Here is a 19566-nt window from a genome sequence, read left to right as displayed (position 1 = left end):
TTTCCTTCACCAAATTAGGGAATTGTTTTTTCATTACTTTTTCAAATAGATTTCAAATTTCTTGCTCTTTCTCTTCTCCTTCAGTGACCCTTATGATGTGAATGTTGGAATGTTTGAAGATGTCCCCAAAGCCCCCTACACTATCCTAGATTTTCTGACATAAGAGAATATAATTTCTGTTTCATAGATTAAATCTTCCATAAGTAGTTAACTTTATGACAAGAAATGTGCCTTTAAATGAGTGTTCTTTGTAAGTTGTTTGTTTTTTTCATATTTTCTTTAATCTCAAGGAGTTTACGTATCTTGTTTCTTTTTATTTACATTTCATTTCTTGCTTTTTAATTCTTTTTCTACTCAGTTGTGGATGAGCATTATACAGTAGAAAGCCCTGTGAGAAAGTCCTAATTTCTTCAAAGGGGAATAAAATACCTAAACATGGGATAATTTTTAAATTAAAATAAAATCACAGAGTAAAGAAACTAATTAACTTGTTGACATGTTAAAGGTAAATAATAAAATTTTCAACATCTTACATCATATATTCATATGAGCTCTTTGCCTGCCTGACCTTTTCTAATTAATTCTTAATTCTCTCATAATAACATTTCCTAACTATTGAAGCACACTGAAAATCATAAACATCATAAAACTTTAGGCTAAACTTATAAAATATTTAAATTTCTAATTACCAACAGTGTTTAATTTTATTCTGAAGATTTCTATTATAAATCAACAATTTCTGTTGATTTATTTTTTAATAACTATAACATCTCCATTCCAGGATTATGTAATTTACAGAATAAGCCAGTCTTTGGTAAAATTGTGAAAATTCGAGTAATATTTTTGTCAGCAAACTTCTTGATGCAAACTTTTTTTTTTTACCAATTCATGTGCCCTCATGTAATTCCATAATGCCTCATTAATGTAACTTACCATATCAGGTCAAGTTCATACTCATATGTCTATCAAAAAACCCTCTCAAGCTGTTGTTTAGGGCCCTGATTTTATTTCTGTGACTGAGTGCTGATAAAGACACCTTTAAGCAGTAATGGTATTGCTGATAACCCCAAGAGCTAAAAAATTACTGTCCTTCAATCAAATCATTTTGGTAATATACAATCTACAAATGGATCTTTAAAAAGAATCCATAATTAATCAACTGAAAAAATAGACTTGAAATATGTTTGTACTGTATGACCCCATTTTTGTCAACATTGAAATATTTACCTCAGAAGAGATCTCTTGAAATTGGTACAGGCAAAGACTGCAATGGGCTTGTGAGATTAACATACTTTATTAGTCAACCTTCATGATACAGGCTTATCAGTAAAATGGCAGAAGTTTGGAGTAGAGAGTATACTGCATTTTTTAAATGGAGGCTCACAAGAAGTTATTCATGTTGCATTGATAACTGTTAAGTAATTGAAAATACAAAGTGCTGAGTGAATAATAATATTTTTTATCAGAAACTGGTCACTAACAGAAGCAGAATAACATGTGTGATGGATGAAAGACTTGATACAACCTGCCCAAGACTTAATTCCTGCTAACATCTCACCTCCTGTGAGAATGATAGGGGATTAAAAACAGAGCCCAAGCACTTCACTGGAATGTCTCCAATCTTGCCGCCTGCCACCTTGCGTTTTCCATGGTCATCACCTTCAGAACACTGGCACAAATGTGCATTACTTTAGTTTCTAGTTCCATTAAAATAGTTTTTTGTCCTATTTTCCCCAAAATGTATTCATGGAAAAATTCAAATATGCATGATGGTTTTAGCAGAGTGATACCAGAAAACACTTGAGTTGAAAGAGCAAAATAAAACCTTAATTCTGAATATCTCCTCAATTACTTGGGTAAATCACACATAGGAATTTCTGCTTTTAAAATAAAGGATTCTGCCATTGTAGATGCTGACACGAAAGTCTCTTCTGTCTTCATTTGGAAAATATTTATTTATTTATTATAAGAAATAGAGCATATTTCCTCTTATTTGTACTTATATCATTTTTAGATTGTGGGGTGAAACAAATCCTGAATCTGAATTACAACAAAATACAGGGAGACTCAAATTTCCTTATTATATTTCCATAGCTTAAAAGATGACCTTTTCATCACAGAGGTGACCAGTAGAGAAAGTGTACTCTCCATTTGTAATCAGTTTAGCCATTATTACCAGTAGAAGTCATTTTTAAATGAACATGGTACTGAACTGTATACCCTAAGTCATTCTCCTCACAATAGAGAGTATATCTTTAAACTTTGTAACCTTTCTCTGTAGATTTCCCAGAACTACAGAAACAGAAATACTAGCAACCACTTGATCACCTATCTTAGGTAAGCATTTTTTCTTAAGAGTCTAAAGTTGTTGAAAGGATTATTATTTTACATAGACCTATATGATAGATATTTCATTCTTATTTGAAAAAAATGAGCTTTCTACTGTACCATTCTGATTCCCAACTGAATCACCAAATAACAGTGAGAAAGGAAATGTAAAAAAGGAGAGAAGGTAGATTTCTTGGTAAATAAATATCTACTACAGGTAACAATGAATGCACTAATCTCATATTTTAAAATTGCATATAAAAGCTCATCATTTTCAAAAATTGACTAAATATATCTTAAGGTGAAAGTGTTTGACTCCAATTTCAATGTGTGGGGTTCTCACCACCACCACCAAGCAATGGTGCAACACCAGTTGGGTGTCCTACAATTTCACTCCATTACGACATATACCCAGATATTGTGTCAGATCCACAGATTAAGTAAGGACTCAGTGCTACAAGACTTCTTACCCCAAAAGACACACATACATAAGATTCCAGTCACCAGTCTAAGTTTTATCACCTATGCTTCTGACCAAACAGCTATAGATCAGGAGCTCCATTAACCCCCTCCCTGGGTCCAATACTTTTCTAGAATGGTTCACAGAACTCAGAGAAACATATTATCACTAAATCACCGGTTTGTTATAAAAATATATAATTCAGTAACAGATAGAAGGAAGAAATGCATCAGACACGACATGAAGAAGGGCTTGGAGTTTCCCTGCCTTCTTCCTGAATCAGTGTCCCCAAATCACCATGTGTTCAACAACCTGAAACTCTCATACTCTTATACTTCTAGGTTTTCATGGAGGCTTCATTACATAGGCATGATTGGTTAAATCACTGACCATTAATGATTGAATTCAATCTCCAGCCCCTTTTCCTCACTGGAGATTGGGGACAGGGATGAGACTGAAAGTTTTAACCCTCTAATCACAGGGTTGGCTCCCCTAGAAGCTAGCCTTCATCTTTTGATGGAGTCCAAAAATCACCTCATTAAACTAACCAAAATCAGTTTTGCCACTCCCATAATTTAGAAAATTCCAAAAGGCTTAAGAGTTCCAGAAATAGAACTAAGACTAAATATAAACATAGTCTAATAACTGCCTCTTAACACAGAAGTCCTCTTAACCACAAATCTCCCTCCCCATCCCTGCCCTACCCCCAATATTTTAGCTTTTCTTCATAATCAAGCTTCTGGAACACATTTTGTGTACACAGAGTCTCCTTCCTCTTCTTCCACTTCTATTTTCTCAGTCTCTCACACACATTTGTCTTTCTTGTCAATGACACTGCAAAAATGTGCCCTGGAGAAAGGCAACAGTAGTCTTAGTTCTGTCATATCCATTGTAAATTCTGAGTCTTCCTGGGAATTTTCAGTCATACAAAACAGTCAGCATCTTCTGAGATCCCTTCTCTTCTTGTGTTCCATGATGTTAGAAAGCAAGAGTATCTTTCAGCTTTCTCCCTGTTTCTTTGCATTCTCCCTAGTTTTACATTTTACTTTCTAACTACCAAATGTAGGTGCTCCTCACTCCTGGTCATGACCCTTTCTTTCTGTATATCTCTTCATAGAGAATCTTATTCATTGTTAGGCTTTTACAAACCAGCTTTATGATAACAATTCCAAAATCAACATGAAACTCAGACATGTCTTCTTATTTCCAGACTTGCATACCCAACAGTATACTGTTGGTCCTCTTGGCAGATAGAACAGTGAAACCAGCTTTCTCTGTCCCTCTAATATTCTGTGATTCTTTCCCATGCAGAGAACATTTTACCCTTATGCTTTGCATGGTTTCCTTTTCTTCATTATCCAGATATAAACTTAAATATTATATTCTCAGAGATTTTTTTTTCTTTGACTGCAATCTAAATTAGATTGTACCCTATTATTTTTCCCATAACAACATGGTCTTTTCTTTTATTTTTCTTGATCTTCATATACGTCTTCCTACCCACCAACCTTACCTAATTAATGGTCAGGATCATATCTGCTTTATTTATTGTTCTTACATAACACAGGACCTAGCACAGAGTAAGTATTCAGTATGGATTAATTATATGGATGAATAAACATATTTTGGATATTGTTTCCCAAGGGAGAAAGAAAGAAAACAGCTTCATTTCTGTGATTCTTCTATTAACCAATAATATAAATCTGGACAAGTCACACCGTCTAACTTTTGGTATTTTTTAAAATATATATATAACTTTATGGTCAATTTGGATCCTTCCAGGACTTAAGAATTTTATATTTCTGGTAAGAGAAGACAATGTGATAGCTTAGAACTACAGTATGGAAAAAAACCTGTAGAGTTTGAGATTTGAATCCTTGGTTTGACTAAAATAAATAAATAATAAAATAAATCCAGAGATTTTTAAGGGTACATGGGAAAGCTTTTAGAAAGATACTCAGTTGTTTCTAGATTTAAGTACACTGGTTATTGCACAACTCTTGTGGGTTTGGGAGTAGAGAGTTTTCATCCTGATATATAAGAAAAAAAGATATGCACGAGCATGTTTATATGTGTGTATTTGCAGGAAGTATATATAAATAAACCAGAATCCTTTTAGAGCTTTGGAGTCTAATAAACAAGTAGTAGTTGACTTGCAACTTCATAACCAGTCGGAAGCCTCAAAACTTACAGGAAATGAGACTGCTGCCAGAGAATTTGACCGATGAATTCACTGCGTTTCCCTGAACTGTTAGCACTCTTCTTTTCAGAGTGGATTTTTTCATTGGGCTGATATGTCAAGTCATTAATTCTTCTTAGACTTGGTAAATGATCCAGAGAAAAAGAAAAAATGTACAAAAGGGGGAAACCATTAGGACTGCTCTTGCAAAACATTTTTAATAGTTGGCCTTTCCTGTACATATATATACATATGTATATACATATACATATGTGTACATATTTTTTTTGGTGACCTGGAGTTGTTCTGGATTCAGAATTCAGCAGCCTACTGTTGAAGTCTTTTTTAAAATTTTATTACTCAATTCTTTGAATAAAAATAGTATTTTATAATTTAGTGTGTTATTCATTTTTTTCAAAATAAAGGCATCCATTTCATATCTTTACAGAATTAAAGAGATGCAGGGCAGATCATAAGTTTTAATTATGTTATTTATTAAGAATTTTAGATGATTATTGTAAGTGATTCTTACAGATATTTACCCTTATATTGCATAGTGTTCTCCCTGTGAGGAGTTTCATATGTAAGTATCTTGTGTCAGTGGTACTTTTTCTAAAGAATTTACTTTTAGAAATTCTCATAACTGACATATTTTTCTCTCACTTATTGTTTATGTCTTCAATCTCTAGCCAAAAGCTTAGGACATAATAATGCTCATTTTATTTAGTTCGCCTCTTTTTTATTTACTTAATTGAAAATAAATTCATTTTACATTGCTATATATTTATATCATCGGCAGCCGTCCGTCTCGAGAGACGATGGTGTAGCTTCTTAAGAGTCTATCTGCACCGCCGAGAATGGCTGTGCAGTCCGACTCGGGAGTGACACGGTATCTGTCTCCTCCCGTGTTGAATCGACAACTTGCGATGACGCTGGAGTGTCCTCTCCAGTGAAGCTGAAGCTACAGAGCCTGGGCAGGGTGATATGGAGGGTCTGCTGTTGCCCATGCAGCAGACCCCCCCTCTCTTCGCAGCTGAAGGGTCCAAGGGAAAGACGGAGTCAATACAGCTTGGCTTCAGGTGCGCCGCAGGAGTTGCCGGTGTTGACTACAACGTCAAACCGCCTTAGGGACTCCGGCTCCGGATTTTCTGTCGGGGTTTACTCCCTTAGCCTTTCCCCTGAAGAGGTATGCCGCAAGGCAGCGGAGGTTTTTTGGAGTCAGAGTTTTCCTTCTCTGATGTGCCCTGACTGGAAGATCGAACCAGCGACACTTAGCTCGCAGGCCGACGCTCAATCCACTGAGCCAAACCAGCCAGGGTATATATATGTATATATATATATATATATACATATATATATATAATAATTATTCAGAGAAGGAAAACTCTGACTCCAAAAAACCTCCGCTGCCTTGCGGCATACCTCTTCAGGGGAAATGCTAAGGGAGTAAACCCCGACAGAAAATCCGGAGCCGGAGTCCCTAAGGCGGTTTGACGTTGTAGTCAACACCGGCAACTCCTGCGGCGCACCTGAAGCCAAGCTGTATTGACTCCGTCTTTCCCTTGGACCCTTCAGCTGCGAAGAGAGGGGGGGTCTGCTGCATGGGCAACAGCAGACCCTCCATATCACCCTGCCCAGGCTCTGTAGCTTCAGCTTCACTGGAGAGGACACTCCAGCGTCATCGCAAGATGTCGATTCAACACGGGAGGAGACAGATACCGTGTCACTCCCGAGTCGGACTGCACAGCCATTCTCGGCGGTGCAGATAGACTCTTAAGAAGCTACACCATCGTCTCTCGAGACGGACGGCTGCCGACATAATAATTATTAAGCCAGTTTTGGAATAAATTCTGTTAGAAATGAATGTAAATGTGTACTTTAAATCTATTTAGGATGTGTTAACAAAGTAATAAAATTAAATAAAATAATTAATAATGAGAAGTAAACAGACAAAAATGCTTTCTAATTATTAAGCCAGTTTTGGAATAAATGCTGTTAGAAATGAATGTAAATGTGTACTTTAAATCTATTTAGGATGTGTTAACAAAGTAATAAAATTAAATAAAATAATTAATAATGAGAAGTAAACAGACAAAAATGCTTTCTATAATCAGTAGATTTTGATATGCTTGAGGAACTCACAATGGTAAAAGTATGGGAAGACCTGCCCTGGCCAGTGTTGCTCATTTTGTTGTGCATTGTCTTGCAAACCAAAATATCATGGGTTCAATTCCTGGCCTGGGCACATAACTGAGTTGCGGGTTCAGTCCCTGGTTGCGAATGCTTGCTGGAGGCAACTGTTTGCTGCTTCCCTCTCAGATTGATGTTTCTCTTCCTCTTTTTCTACCTCCCGTCTCCTCTCTCTGGAATCAATAAAATACAAATAAATACATATTTAAAAGAAAAAAGAATGAGGAAAGACCCTTTAAAACAACAGCAACAAGGCAATAACAGGACTAAAAATAGACATGAACAAAATTTGTTCAGAATACAGCAAGCAATTTGACAGGGTTCAAAGATAGGGTTCAGAATAAGCAGAGAACATTCAAAGCATAGTGAATATTTGGCAAACAAGCCAAGAAGGACAACTGGGAATTAGTTAAGGGCAGAAAGAACGAATATGAAAATAGCATATCTCCCAAGGGCAAGGGCAAGTTCAAAGCTAATGAGCTCAGGTTAAATATTACTGAGAAAGTAAGGTTCTGAATTCATTTGGGCCAGTGTAAATCCTTAAGGAGTCAGCTCAGAAAGAATGTTTCAAATCCAGGGTTTTAAATTGGTGTCCAGAGTAGAGACAGGACATGAATACAAAGGCAGTGTTATGTCAGCGTGAACATCTAATGACTACAACTTAGCATTAAAATTCTAGTGATAAATGGAGTTTAGGACAACACAACAGCAAAAATGAGCAAAACTCAACACCTGATAGAGATGTGTATGAACTCATTACAGTTAAATGAAATGGTGTTCTAACTTAAAGGCTTAACTTGTATGCTCTGTAGTATGCTTCTGGGCAGGTGGCATAGGCTTTATTATAGAGGGAAACCTATGTTCTCTGGAAGCTCTAGTAAGCAGAGACTATGCAGATTCAAAGATGGTTTTAGATAAGGACTGAATCAAGAATAAAATTTAACAATGTGGCCACAAGATAGAATTGGCTTTTCTTTTTATTACCAAGCAAAGATAATCAAGGTATTTTTCTTCAATACCATCATTTGCAATCTTATCTTTTGACTATATTCTTCTGTATAAGGCATGAGTCTCTTCCCTTTCCACCTCTAAATATTTGTCAGATTAATCTTTCCAAAGTGACATTTACACCATTATTTTTCCCATTTTCAAGAATAAACTTAGTATTCTCTATTTCTTTTGGGAAGAAAAAGTCCTGAATGTTTTTGTTTCATTCAAGGGCTATGCACTGGCTATCAAAGCTTCTTCTGTACTTTGCTCCCAAGGAGGGAAATGGTGCTGATGTTCACCATTCCAAATGCTATTTTCCCCCTTTAAATACCTATAAATTCATTATTATTGTCACTACTTTTAGTTTGTAATTATATAAATTTAATCATTATTTAACTTTTTAACCTGTGTATATTTTATTTATATGACATGATTTTAACCATTTAAGGAAAAGTTCTCAGTTCAATGAACCCTCAGTAGAAGTTCAGTCAATACTTAGTGAATTGGATATTTTCAGTTAGCCAGAAGGACTTGATTAATTAGCATGCTTCGTTTTTTACTCTGCATTTTATACAACTTTCCTCTCAATAAAATATACGACTAGTGACTTTTGTTTCTACCAATTTTTGTAAAATTCTAAAACTTTTTTTGCTGTTGTTTTCTCTCTCAATATAGTCTCTTGTCAACCTCTTCAACTTCTATTTGGGCAAAATTTTTATGCTTATTTATAAAATTAGGGATAAGACAATATTTGAATTAGAAGTCAGTTCTGAACATTTCAAAATAACAAGAGTGATGGTTATACCATGGGAGTGTCTTTCTTATGGGGTAACAATGAGTAAACTTAAGTCCTGGGACATACTCAGAAGATTCTCACTTTGTTCTTCCATCACATGGCTTAATGTGAAACTTGTGGCTGTCAAGTAAAAGATGGCTGCATTAATTGATTCCCAGGTTTGTATTACACAAATCTATAAGCATCCAGGTGTTCCCAGGTAAAGCCAAGGGACTAATGAGGACTATGTCAATATCATTTCACAGCTCTGTTGGTATTAGTATTTCAGCTTCTGCTGATTTTAACCTCAAACTGACACATCTCTCTTCTTTAAGGCTCATATACTGGCAAAGTGTAAATGTCAAATTCTCCAGGTGATGAATAAGAAAGAAAAATACAAGACCAATAGTAACTAGATGCTGCAGCATAGAATACATGCATGGTTTTGTTTTGTTTGTTTTTTCTACTTCGATGCCCAGAAAGAAATCTCAGTAACACATGTTGTTTTTTTTAAACCTTATTTATAACACAAATGATAATACTATTAAAGCTATAGCAAGACTTGGTCTCCAATGAACTTACTACACTGAAATGAAAAAAAAAATGTAGTTTTTTACATCAATGTACACAAAGAACCCAATAGCGGTGCAGTGACACAAGACACCATAGATCATTCTAGCAGTGACTGCCAAAGTATATAGTTACTTTTATTAACCTTAGTTCCTTCCTAAAAACTTTATATAGCATATAGTCTTTCACGTAAAGTCAATGCAGTAGAAAAATAAGCAACTACCAGACAGGAATTTACTTTCAAAAAGAACACACATACACACATCAAATGTATATTCTTATTTTTGCCTTAAAAGAGAGGAAGATTAGTGTGATCTGTTTGTCTATTATTTTGGGCTATAATATACAAACAGACCACATTAATATATATAATTTTATATATTATATATAATTTATATATAACATTTTATATATAATTTATATATAACATTTTATATATAATTTAAATTATACAAATTTATTTATGTATTTATACAAATATTCTGGTACTCTGAATACTATCTACTCTATATCATTGTTAGTTTTATATATATATATGTATATATATATATACATATATATATATAAAACTGAGATTATGGTAAACTAAAATTTTAGCTACCTTAATAATAAGTTTGTATACAAATGACAAATGTCAGGTGCTCCCCTATGTCTCTATCTAGCTCATCTAAATTATGGTGCAAACATCAATCCTTTCGCTGTTTCATTTTTCAATTCTCTCATAACCACTTTTTTAGAAGTTTTAGTTTTAATTTTATTAATGACTGCTTCCTCTTTAGGCTCTCTATTCTCCTTGCTCTGCTTCTTCTGTGTAGTCAAGCTTAGCTCCTCTCTTCTGACCTTTTCTCTGAGCTGCAGTAGTCTCCACCAGCTCCCCATTTTTCTCCATTGAGAAGAGCTTTCCTTAAAAACCCAGAGCATCAGACCAATACGCAAAACAGGTAAACTCACTTCTGTCCCAGAGTGGCTCTCTAAGCAGATAGTACTCTCAGGCCACAAACTCAGTTGTACAAACAATCATTGCTTCTCTTCGTGCCTTATAAACCACTGTGATTTTACATGTGTTTGCTATTCTCCCAGGCTGGAGAAAATATATGACTGCATCATTGCAGTTTTCCTTCTGTCTGCATTATACTACTCATAAAGTTTTTACAACACATACGTGAGGCATTTCTACATATCACTGAGATGACCTTCAGCCTTGTCCCAATGATTATTCATGTCTGAGGATGCCCTGGTTTGTGAGTAAAACAAATCTTGTGAAGGGCACTATGGCTCTGTCTGCTTATATGAACCAGGTGTCCATTCCTGTCTCACAATTTTCCACATCCTTGGTGCTCCCACATGAAGGTTTAACTCAAGTCGTGTTACTTCAGGAAATGCATATCTCTCTATACTTCTCCTCTGGTGCAGGATATTCTATTTCAGTTTGGGAAGAAATTTAACTCAATCATCAACCCTTTTGTTCTTCCATTGACTAGATCTCTACCCAGGTATCATCTACTACCATTTGGACAAAAGTAAGTCCCCTTAGAATTTAAATTTTTTGGAAAATCCAAGCCAGTAAAAGTTGCAGATTATTTTGGTTTTTTGCCCCAACACATAACTGAGTGAGTTAAGTGAAAAATGTCACCTACTTCTGTGGGAAAACAAAAGGAAAAATAAATTAAAACATAAGTTAATATTTCAAAGTGATATCTATCCAGAAAACAATATTTTTAATAAAATTTCTTTCTCTATCTCTCTGTCTCTGTCTGTCTCTCTCAACACAAATATATTCTGTTACTCTGAACACTATCTATTCTATATCACCATAAGTTCATTAAAATTATCTGTCATCATCTTCCAACAATAATAATGAATCGTAATGGCAACATGGTATTTTAAATTTCAGGCATATAGTTACAGCCTCTAATCAATCAGTTCATTAAGAGTAAAAATTATATTATTTCAAATTTAAAATATAAGCATTAGCTTTGGGTCTGTCATATACAAACATTTAATAATAATCTGGTGGATGAGTGAGTATACATATACACCTACACACAATTATTGGAAGTCTATAAAGTGCTTAACATAGAGTAGATTAATTTTTCCTCTCTTTCCACTACATTTAACTAAACATGAAATGTGCATAACTATCACGAGGTAAATGGTGGTGAAAGTTCAAAGTTTAATAGGTCCAGTAGTTTAAGGTACTGTTTAAGTCATTGTTAGGAATGCATTGACATTTGACTACAATATTTTTTCAAAATTTCAGAAATGGAAAACAGAATGGTGATTGACAGGTGTTAAGAACAGTAAGGGTTGAAGACAACATAGAGGTTATAAAATTGTAACACTTGGATCTTTATAAGAATGGAACTCTTCAGTATCTTGACTGCAGTGGTAGATACATGAACCCATACATGTTAAAATTGTATAGAGCTAAATATACACACACAGAGACACACACACACACACACAAATGTGTGTAACTAAAACTGAGGAACTCTGAATAAATTGATGAATTGTATTAATGACAATATACTGATTATGATATTGTAAGATAATTTTACAAAATGTACCATAGGGAGACATGGGTTAAAGGGTACGTGAGATCTCTGCACTGTTTTCTACAACTGCATAAAATATATAATTATTTCAATGAAAGTTCAATAAAAATATAACTTAGAAATTAGTGCTATTGCAAGAGTAAAATACAATGAGAAATTATTATTGTAACAGCTATTTTATATAAAAAATCTATTAGTAATTACTTTAAAATAGTTAATAGAGAAATAGATTGACAATTAATATAACTATTAAGACTTTGCATGCAAAATAATATAAGCATAATGCCTTAGTGATTCAAAAATTATTTGTTGAAAATAATAAAAGAGAAAACAAGAGATCAGATATGCAAATCTGCAGAATTGTTTGTTCTATTACTATACCATAATAATAAGTAAAACAATCTATAAGAACTGATTAGATTTAGCTATTTAATTAAGTTTAGGCCATGTGTTAAGTGAGGTAAGGAGAAAAAATCATTCCACAATTGTGTATGACAACATTCATAAGCAACCTTTTTCAATCTAGACATAATAAAGAATATAAATCATAAAGAAAAGAAGAAGAAAATGTTTGAGAAAAATAGGTTATCCTCAAAATAGCATGTTTTGCAACTGGCATCACTTGAAGGTAAACTGGTATTTAATCAAAAATATTTATTAAAGTGATCCAAAATAAATGTATCAGTTGAAAGTGTTGAGAAATTCATGTTCCCTCTCTGCAACATCATACTTAAAATTTGACTACTAAAAGTTTAAAATACACTTGTAAGAAAATTTAATGTTTTTAATTAAAATTATTAATTTCTCTTTTCAACCCAAAGTTTCTTTTTTTAATGCAGGTATTTGGGAATTCGCAAGACCACTAGATTTTGATTACTAATCTTGACTGGTTCAGAGATGACTAAAAAACCACAGCAGTGATTTTACCAGTACCTATCACATGCAAGCCATGTTGGATAGCGATGTTTCTACCTATAATGTGCATGGAAATCACAGGGAAATTTTATTTATATACAAGTTTTGATTTATTATCTCTGAAGTGCTCAAGGGATTCTTTACTTCCAATAAGCTTTCTGGAAATACCAGATGCGCATGTCTAGGCACACATTTTTCAGAAGCTATATTGTAGGACATGCAAGTTTTAAGTGGATATTTTTCCATTAGAATCTTGTAGGGCATACTGGGGAGACAAGACATTAAAACACACACAAAAAGTCTTTTTTTTAGAGCTGAATGTCTCAGTAATTTAATCTATATAGATAAATTTGGGCAGGGGAAGATAAAGTGAATTAAGTTTCTGGGTGCTATTGCCCCAGATTTCCTTTATGGGTACTTTTCTTTTGTGTTTTTCTTCTAGCATTTATGCCAATTAAAGCCAAAGGAAATAAACTTAACATGATTACAGATTAATGAATGTTGTGATTTTAAGAAAAGGACAAAGAACCAGAAACACCAATAAGTGAATCTTAATTATGCCAATCATTGAGAAGCTTAGGAAAATATAGGGACAGTTCTCAAGAAAGAGTATCTGAGAGACAAACTAATTCAGGGAAGAAAGATATCCTTTAAGATATAGGTATAAGAAAAAGCTACACTAATAAATAAGAGAGACAATAAATATAAGAAGAAATCTACTTGGCTAAATTGAAAGTTTATGCTATGAAAGCCTGAAACTTAAATAGGTAACTAGGTCAGGTTACTAGGAATAAATTCAACAAAAGACAATTACTTTGATTTTTTAAAAAAGGACAAGCAAGGACAAAAGTAAATTTAAGTGCAACTTACAAAACTAAAAAACAAGAAAAGAATCTCAGTGGAAAGAAAACTAATAACAGAACTAAAGGAAGGTAGGAGATGGAAAATGCCATCTACAAAAAAAATTAAGCAGCTGTCTTTTTATCAGCAAAATCTGAAGTCAAACAATTTAGAAGATACAGGTCTTAGATTTTGTCAGCATACTTTTTGAACAGTAAGATCTTTTGTTGAATACATTGTGAGTGTATTGATTTTCTAGTAAGTAATTTTTAAAATATCAAATTATTTTAAAATCATACAAGATAAGATGTAGGTAAAAATGATTCAAGATCAAAATTTTAAAAAATAAAATGTTTACACTTGAAGAATAATTTCGGATTTAATTAAATGAGGAAAGTAATAGTTTGAAACTTCCATCAAAAGTTAAAACTGAGAAAAGATCCTCAAATCTAGAATGTAGAAAAATAGAAATATATGTACTTGCAAGAAATGTTTGTATGAAATATTTATGTGATTAGAACACATACATTAAATAAACTAGACCCACATAATTATAATAACATTATCCTCACCTTGGCAAGCAGGTAATATGACTAAATAATAGATTAACAGGTACATATTTACACAAAGACAAAAAAAAAACAGAAAATTGATATAGAAACTCAAGAAATGGTTTCCCTAACAACCATAATTATGAAGACACAACAAATCTGACTTATTTGTTTAGGTCATAAGATAACAACTCTAGAGAGGGTGATTTCAGAAAAAAATTGTGTATAATGAATCCAACAATACAACCATAAATGGACATGTATTTGACAAATTTGCTTAATTCCCAATAGGTGCAAACGTAGAGATAGAGATAGATAAATAGTAGATAGATAGTTGGGTAGCAAGATGATAGATGATAGAGGGATGGATGCCTTCTGAGAAAACTATACCATACCAATTCATGAGCCCATTTGTATTGTATAACTGTGTGTGGGGGAGAGTCTGTTGGAGCCCCATTTGTACCTCTTTGACACTCACTAATTTAGCTCTTCTCAGTGATGTTCAACTGCCAATATCTGTGACCATCCAGGAAAAGACTTTCTCTAGGTCCAGATATGTGAGGCAGGATGATAGTATCAGACAGATAATCCTCTTGAGGGTAGTCATCTGCCAATAACAGATAGATACTGGGAGGATAGATTTCCCAGCTTCCTGGTCCCTCAGATGGGGAAATTTAGATCAATTGTACATAGTTCTTCAGAGTTCCCCAGCAAAACTGACTTAAGTTTCACACAATGACAACCAGACTGTCTTCCCTCTTTCATACAACGGGTTTTAAAACCAGTGAATCCTGGGACCACCTCTTACCAGTGATTCATTTGCACTTACGTTTTTGTCTTGGTGTCTTACAGAGGAACACAACCTATGACAGTGGCAGCCCATATCCAGACTTTTCCCAACAAGGATGTTACCTCTTTTCTTTTTAATTGTAGGCAATTAGATGAGGAAAATATGACATATCTTGGGTATATAATTGGCATTTTAAAAACAGCTAGTAAATTTTATGTTTTCTTGCACATTGTTCATTTCAAATGTCTTTTTAAATTGACATTAGTTCATTCTAATTTTTTTTCAGTGAAAATTATTTATTCACATTGGCTTGAATGATCACAGTATATTAAGAAAATAAATCATTTGATTATAATATATATTTCAAAGTGTTTTCCAGTATGTGCTTGAGATACATTTATGTATCATGCATTTGTCATTCCAGATTATGTAGTCAAACCAATCAAATGTTTAATTTATAATATCTGTTTGTCACTTACCAAGAAAGACTTTGGTGATTCACGATTTCCTTGGGGGATCGAGGGAAACTAATAATGGTTTAGTATGATACTGAACTGTAAAAGGCACTTACATACTCATAACAAAATTAATCAAAATAATAGGTTTCTATCTAACCAAAATTATCATAAAACTTCGTTAAGATGATGGTGCGATGGAAAGAGTGCAAATATATGAGAAGGAAGTAGGGAAAAGAGATATCTTTTCTCCCTACTAAGAATTCAAAAAGTACTCTTAAAACAGATGTTCCATAGAGATGTTGAGATAAATATTAAATAATCAGATAATGTAAGTCAATTGGTTGCTTTTTGCTATTTTGTTTTACAATGTTGGCAGACTTACTGAGCTTTGTAAACTGTGTATAAAGCTAATCATGATTAAAATAAGTTACAAAGACAAAAAAAGAGAATTTGGATTATATGTATTTAATTCACAAATGGTTATTTTACTGTATCCCTTTGATACTTTGTGTATATTTTACTTGATTTTCTTTGAAAATATTTAAAAATTGTATCTCCTTACTTTGGCTAGTTATATTTTAATTCATTTTGCCCAGTTACTTATGTCCAGAAATGATAAAAACTGACAACCTTAGATTTTTCTGCTTTTAAAGAAAATGTTTTGGTTATTTCCCTATTAAACATAGTACTTCCCTTTAGGAAAAAAATATTTTTGCCTTATGTTACTAATGAGTTTTGTCAGTACAGGTTTGAATATTGTAATATGCCTTGCTGGCAAAATTTTGATCATGCGGTCTATCTCATTTAACCTAATAATATAGTAAATTACAATAATTTATATACTAATATTAAGGCACCATATAGCTCTAAAGAATATCAGGATGGGGTGGGGTTAGATGAGGCTTATTTGGATACCCTGCTGGAATTTCATATTTTGTTTACTGTTAAATATTTTATGCTATTCTTATAGTATTGAGATATCAAATTTATATGGTCCTTCTAAATAAATAGAATGGGCTCTCTTCTCCTGTTTGACAGACAACTGTGTCTCCCTGCACTTGCCAGCCACAACCCTGAGACATGATAATGAAGGTCAGAATGAACATATTTGGCCATATTGGGCACCTGGTCATCAGCGCTGCTTTTAACTCTGAAAAGTGAATATTGACACTATCGATGACACCTTCATTGTCCTCAACTACATGGTCATACATGTTTCAGTATGATTCTACTCATGGCAATTTCAAAGGCACAGTCAAGGCTCAGAATGAAAAAACTTTTCATCAATGAAAAGTCTACCACCATCTTGGAGGAACTAGATCCTGCCAACATGAAATGGGGTGGTGCTGGTGCTGAATATGTTGTGGAGCTTACTGGTGTCTTCACTACCATGGAGAACATCAGGACTCATGTGAAGGGTGGAGCCCAGAGGGTCACCATCTCTGCCCCTTCTGTGGATGACCCCATGTCTGTGATGGGTGTAAACCATGACAAGTATGACAACTCCCTGAAGATTGTCAGAAATGCCTCCTGTACTACTGATTGCTTGGCCCACTTAACCAACATCATCCATGATGATTCTGGCTTTGTGTAGGGACTCCTAACCACAGTCTGTGCCATCACTGCCTCCCAAAAGACCATGAATGGCTCCACTGGGAAGCTGTAGCATGATGGCTGGGGGGTTGCCCAGAACATTATCCCTGCTTCTACTGGTGCTGCCAAGGCTGTGAGCAAGGTCATCTCTGAGCTGAATGGGAAGCTCACTGGTATGGCATTCCATGTCCCTACCCCCAATGCGTCCATTGTAGATCTAGTTTGCCCCTTGGACAAAGCAGCCAAAAACAATGACATCAAGAATGTAGTTGGGTGGGAATCAGAGGACCCCCTCAAGAGCATCCTGGGCTATACTGAAGACTTAACAGTGACAATCACTCTTCCACCTCCAATGCTGGTGCTGGCATTTCCTTCAATGACCACTTTGTCAAGCTTATTTCCTAGTGTTGCAATGAATTTGGCTACAACAACAGGGTGGTGTACCTTATGATCCACATGGTCTAAGAGCCCTTGGACCACCAGCCCCAGGAAAAAGAAGAGATGCCTTCTCTTCTGCTGGGGAGTCCTTGTTCGAAAATGATAACCAACAAACTTAAAATCTCCTGACCTCCAGTTTCTATCCCAGACCTCCTGAAGAGGGGAGGGGCTTAGGGATCCCTACCTTGTCTTGCACCATCAATAAAGTTCACTCTACCCAGCCAAAAGAATAAAAATAAAATAAGCAAAATGTTTTCTTTCAACTTCTATGTTTTAAAATTGTTTAAACAACAGCAAATTATTTGTTAAGTATTTAAAAAGTAACTAAACCTAGATTTTAATTTGTTTCACTTTTATGGCTTAGCTTATTAACAAAGAGTATTAAAATAGATACAGTTCAATTTAATGGGGCTTTTTAATCAATTGTTCTAGAAAATAATCCAATTTATACATACTTTAATTTCTGGTAGCATGTTGTTATAAAAATCACTTTAATTATTTTTCTTATTTCTCTTAATTATTGTGTACTTTTTTATCCTTAATTACAAATATATGTATTTTCTCTTCTTTTCTTTCTTTGATAAATCCAAGAAGCAGTGTAACTCTTTCATTGTTTTTAAAGAATTAGTTCTTACAGTCATGTTTCTTCTCATTTAAAAAAAATTTCCAATATTATATTAATGTCTTCTTCTCTGTCCAAAATAACATTTAATTTTTCCAAATTTGTAAGTTTTTTTAATTGTTTTATTTTTTAATAAAAGCACTAAGGCTGTGATTTTTCCACATAATAATATTTAATATCTTTATTGAAATTATTTTCTAGATTAAGTATTAACTCTTAGACTTTCTCATTTGTGATTAATATTATTTGATTTGTCTTTGGTTAACTGGATTATAACTTACTGTTTTGGTTTGGTTTTGTTCTAAAGCACAGTTAGGCAGGCTCACAGATTGATAATGCAGCTTCACAAGTGCAATATCATTCATACAGACAACAATGTGAACTGTTTTTGGATATCCTGAGCTCTTTTTATTTCTGTTTCTGTCTAAATTCCTGTTTCATTTAGTCTCTGTTTTCCTTAATTTCCTTGCAAGTGCAAGTTATTTTAGAATAAAGCCTTCAACTGCTTTCTAGAAGCAATCTTCTGAGATGCTCTTTTGTGGAATATGTTCAATTTCTTATACTTTGCTCTAAATTTTGCATTGGTAGCACATATTTTTTTCCTATTCTTTATATTTAAATATGAAAAATTCTATTCCCAGCTGGTTATGCCTCCAAAAATTATGAATAGAATATCTTTGAATCTTTCCTTGGTACTTTGTTAGAGAAAACACTATTTTTGTTCTCTCACTTTTTAATGGGCAGACTTTCAACACAGGCTACACATAAGGTAAATTCCTGAGCCCTACCTCCACTTGTTTCAGTCAAGCCAACTTTAATTAACACTACAGACTGACACTTTTGGTCACTCAATTAGATACGATTCATATGTCAGAAGTTACTGTTTGTATGGCTCCATCTCTAAGTCCGACATCACTGTTAACTCCAAATCTCTTCTGTAATGTACACTCACCAGGGCTGCTCTGCCTCTGCAGCTCTCCAGATACATGTCATGCTATGAGGTGAATACATTCATCTGAGGAAGTAACAAGAGGGCCACTTATTTCTAGGGCCTGAGCTTAGCCTCCAACTTAAGGGGGAAACATAACACTAAGTTCCATCCTAAATTACTGATCCATCAATTGATTCAGAATCTAGGAAGTTATTAATCAGGTTTCCTTGCAACCTTGAAATTCTTGATAATATAGATCGTCTCTTCTCCTTATTTGACTACAAGTGATGAAAATTGGAGCTAGGGACACAGGAAACTAAATTATAGAAGTAAATAGATATTCTCAATTAATTTTGAAAACTCCTGAGTTTTAGAACATTT

The 19566-nt window shown here is 34.0% G+C and overlaps 1 pseudogene; it reads left to right on the top strand.

Moving 5' to 3' along the window:
• LOC150022415 (glyceraldehyde-3-phosphate dehydrogenase pseudogene) overlaps window positions 1-17599 on the top strand; it is a 50661-nt pseudogene extending 33062 nt beyond the window's left edge.
• The last annotated feature ends 1967 nt before the right edge of the window (window positions 17600-19566 follow it).

This window comes from Furipterus horrens, unplaced genomic scaffold (assembly GCF_987537825.1).
Source record: "Furipterus horrens unplaced genomic scaffold, mFurHor1.1.pri manual_scaffold_1, whole genome shotgun sequence".
NCBI lineage: Eukaryota > Metazoa > Chordata > Mammalia > Chiroptera > Furipteridae > Furipterus > Furipterus horrens.
This window is presented reverse-complemented; position numbering and strand designations above follow the sequence as displayed.